Below are 4,935 nucleotides of genomic sequence, written 5' to 3'. Positions count from 1 at the left end.
ATGGGATCTTGACCGCAACAACGGTGTGTGTGTGTGTGTGTGTGTGTGTGTGTGTGTGTGTGTGTGTGTGTGTGTGTGTGCGCGCGCGCGCGCGCGCGCAAAGGGTCCTGCTGGGGTGATGAGACGTAATTACCCTCATCACTTGGTCACACCCTCACGCAACGAGCAGCGGGGATGGCAGGGTAAGAAGGGAAGGAGGTAGGGAGAAGCGGAGGGGGCGTGTTGGAGGGAAGGAGAAAGAGGATGTGAAAAGAGAGGAGGTGAATGGAAAAATGAGGGAAGGAGAGGCAATGCAAGAGGGAGGTATGAAGTGGAAATGGAGGAGGTAGAGGGAAATATTTTGGTACGTGGGAGTGGCAAAATAACGAAATCATGAAGTGCGAGACAGGAGTGAGTAGAAGAGGAATAAAGGGAGAGAAAATGGGATGGGGATATATGAGGGAAGGAGGAAGGACGGTAAGAAGAGAGAGAGGTAAGAAGCGGTGGCAGAAGAAAAAGGCAGAGAATGAGGAAGGTCAAGGAGGAAGGAAAAAGGGGGAGGAGAAAGAGTGGTAAGGAGGAAGCGTGAGTGAGGACTGGAGGGGTGAAGGAGGGGATTATGTGAGAAGAAATGGAGGAGGTGGAATAAAGGAGGAACGATGAGGAAAGGAAGAAGGGACAGGTGTGAGAGATGAAGAAAAGATGAGGGTGAAACGGAGAGGTGAGATGAAGGGAGGTTTGAAACAAGTACTATCAAGAGATATACGAAACTACAAAAATTCTTTCGGTACGATGGCGTCATATATTCTTACTACCGCCTGACGATTTTATTCAGCTTCTAGGAACAACTCTCGCTGTGAAGATGTTAACAAAGACGACTGATTTTAAACCCATCAATCTGACAAGTCCTTTGTAAGTAGTAAATGGAATCGGTATGCGGTAGGGCGAATACACCAGAAAAACCGTCATCGTACCGAAAGGGTTAAAGGCCTGAAGATGATGCTGAGAAAGAGAGAGAGAGAATTCGGCTTGGCCAACGACCCCCTGTATAAGGCGTCCCAATGCAACACTAAAACCTCATTTAAAGAGCGAGCACAGTTATTAACCTCCCTCACTTCTCTTCCTTCTATGTCTCCCCACCCCCTTCTCCCTCACCCACTCCTTAACTCCCACTAACTCTCCTACCCCAACCCTTCACCCCTTCCCCTCATTACCTCTCTTTCAATTCCCACTCTCCTTCCTTCACTCCCACTCCTCTCCCTCACCTCTCCCTTCATTCCTTAACTCTGTCTCACGACTCCCTTCGTCCCCTATTCCCTCACTACCACTCCCCTCCCTATGCTCTTCCTCCATCCCTACTTACCTCCGTCATACTCCTCTCACTCCCACTCCCCTCCCTTCAATCCTCCCCTCACTCCCTCACTCTTCCCTTCATTCTTAATACCCTCCTTCACCCTTCCATCACGTTTACCATCCTTCCTCACCTCTAACTTCACTCACACTTCCAACCCTGTTCACTCTCGCTCCTTTCATCCCTCCCACTCCTACACCCCTCCCTCAACACATACCTAACTTCCTACTCTCCCACACCCTCACCTCTCCCACACCGCCGCTGTCCGCAAAGTCTTCACGCCAATAAGCACAAGACATCGAGACTAATAACACTGTGTGGGTATGAACTCTATAGCCCGGCTCTTTAATACACTCCAGCTCTATCGGTTTTTTGGAGGCATCTTGGGAAATATGGATGGTTAGTCGGGAATGGGGGAATAAGAATAATGGTAAGGGAGAACATCTAATAAAGTTTCCAGTCTACTAAAAAATGCAAATAACTCCATTTACTGCAATATATTTCTTGTTATTTGGATGACTAAATGTACGACGCATAAACAACGTAGTGTCAGTGTGGGTAAGATGGAGATACAAGGGACAGATGCCAGCTTGGTGAAAAATTGCACAAGTGAGATATGATGCAAAAATGCCAAGGTAAAGAAAGAAAAAAGTCCCAAGACAGGTACACCACGGCGTGCGATATGCGTCATAAGTCAGGGCCGACACTACCATTACCCCCAGACTGGCCAGCACTCACCCACCATCACCCACCTACACCCCTCACCCACCTACACCCCTCACCCACCTACACCCCTCACCCACCTACACCCCTCATCCACCTACACCCCTCACCCACCTACACCCCTCATCCACCTAAACCCCTCACCTACCTACACCTATCACCCACCTACACCCCTCACCCACGTATACTCCTCACTTACACCCCTTTCCCCTCTGTCATCTCTCCAGACTCACACCTCCCTCATTTGCAGTCTCTCCAACCTTAGCTTTCCCTCATGCTCTGTCTCCCTACCCTCATCCTATCTCTACCTAACCCCTTCCCACCTTCCATATCCCCATCACATCTCTCCCTATCTATTATTTCGCCAAGCTCATCCTCTCTTCCCCTTAACCTCTCACGTTCTTCCAAACTCTTCTTTAACCTAATCGTCCCTCCATTTCTAACCAGCCTCCATTATCCCTGAACCTCACTCTTTTCCCTCCTCGTCCCTCACACCTCCCAGTCCTTCCTTAACCTCTTCAACACTATGACTTTGTAAAATATATTCTTGTTATCAATGCATAATTACTATCAGCTAAGGACACTTTTCCAACTGCATGGGCTGGATACAACCTTCCCTGACCCATTCGCCACAAGTGATCTACCTGAAGCTGGATTTTAAAAATGCCTGGTAGTAGTAAGAATATAAATGACGTCCTCGGGCTGAAGGGGTTAAATTCTACCCTCTCTTCCCCCAGACAATTCCCTATACTTACCCCATCACACCAATAACTCCCCACCTCCCAATGTCACCTCCTCCATTCACCATCTTCTCCATCCCTCCCTCTCTCTCTCTCTCCCACCCAACCATCCACCTCTCACTTCGCAACTTCTCCCTCTCCCCTCATCCTCTCTCCACCCCTCACCAGCCTCTTCCTCTCCCCTTTGACCCCTTCCTTAGCTTCAACCCTCACTTCCCACCTCTCCCATCCACCTCTCGCTCCTCACCCCTCCACTTATCCTTCCTCCAGTTTTGGTTTCCTCTGTCCCTGCTTAACCTCACCCTCTCCTCCTCCTGCACACTATTTATTATGCACACAGAACACAACCCAAAGCTGAAAATCTGCAAAACTTGCCCATTCCATAGAATACTTAAACAAAAATCAAGATCCGCTCTTTCGTGATGCGTGGACATATTGCATTTAAAAAACTGAATGTCATGGGCAGTGGGAGACACTGAGGAAGACAGTTCCAGAGTTGACCGCTGCATGTATGGAAAATTGAGAGTATCAGTCAACTCTTCCATTAAAGAGCTTGACAGAAAAGGGATGACAGAGTGCAGCCAGACGGGTGCTTCGTGCCGCAGAAATGCAGTACATGTGTAAGCAAAGACTTCAGAAAAAGTGACCAGAAGAGTGGAGACGCTGGTTACTGTTATGCTTACTCTCCACTTTCTCCTCCCCTCAGTCCTGTCTATCCCCCATTTCACACCAGTCCTCCTCTTCCCCTTGCCTCCTTCCTTAACCTCGACCCTCTCTTCCTCTCTCCCATCTGAGCATCTGTCCCCTTCTAACCCCTCTTTATCTCTCCTCAAACTCATCACCTCTTCCTTTCCCACACATCACACATCCGTCACTTACTCCTCTTACCCTTGTCCCCTTCCTTAACCTCAACCCTCTCTGTCCCTCACTCCAATCCATCCATCTCTCCCTCACTCATCTGTAGTCACCAGGGCAAGAATAATGTCTATATCTGGACACACTGTCACGAGGAGGACCTTTCACCACGCCCTTACCGTCACACACACACACACACACACACACACACACAGACGCGCGCGCGCGCGGTCAACACCACCAAACAAAATTCTTTTCATCTTTCCCAAAGTCTTCCTTTGTTTACTTTCCACAGCTTTCTCTTCTGACTTCACAATTCTTAACCCCTTCACTACGACCTGTTTCCCCTAAGCTAAATAAAATCGCCTGACGGTAACAAGAATGAAATACGTAACTGGCCAAGACAGAGATCACGTTAATGGAATTTGTTTTTAATCCCATCAGTCAAACGCGTCCTTTTTATGCTGAATAAAATCAGCCGGAGATACCCAGAATAAAACGGTAAAAGGTGTCATCGTAGTGAAAGGGATGCACTGAAACACATTTTGTAGGGGGTCGTTGGCCAAGCAAACTCTCTCTCTCTCTCTCTCAGGCTTCAGCACCCCCTCACATGTTCTGTTAATTTGTCGTTTTCCATTCTCAAGTTGAAGCATTTACTTAATACTTTCATTTTTGTACTAAGCTGCTGTCCATACTCTGTTTTGGTATCTATTCGTTACATTTTTTCCTTATTTACATTCTTCTTATCATCAACTTTCAGGACCCACTTACAATATATATTCTTTTTAAGCAAGCCACTTATAAAATGCTGTTTGAGGTAATATATACTTTTCCTATGTTCATATTTTACTATCCATCCATTACATTTTTTGGGAGACATTCTTAATTACCTTTTCCAGCCACCCATTAACCCTTAGTCCATCCAATCACCATTACCCTCCATGGAGCGTAAAATATTATCTGCGATACCGTCCCTCTTCCTGACATTTAGCTCCTCTACAACCACGCCCTCCTCTTCTCTTCTCTTCCCTGTTCTCATCTCTTCTCTCTCTCTCTGCTCTTCCCTGTTCTCATCTCTTCTCTCTCTCTCTGCTCTTCCCTGTTCTCATCTCTTCTCTTCTCTTCTCTCTCTCTCTCTCTCTCCTCTCGATCGATCGTCTTCTTGTTCCTCGCACCGCCCTTCTTATTATCTTGTTCGTTATACTGACAACTGAAACCAGTTCTTATTCTGGTTCGCTTCTACTTCTCTTTTTCCTGCTCTCTCTCTCTCTCTCTCTCTGCACGTTT

This window comes from Coenobita brevimanus, chromosome 106 (assembly GCF_032717465.1).
Source record: "Coenobita brevimanus isolate Jiangsu-jjx chromosome 106, ASM3271746v2, whole genome shotgun sequence".
In the NCBI taxonomy this organism is placed as follows: domain Eukaryota; kingdom Metazoa; phylum Arthropoda; class Malacostraca; order Decapoda; family Coenobitidae; genus Coenobita; species Coenobita brevimanus.
Note: the sequence above shows the minus strand (reverse complement) of the source record.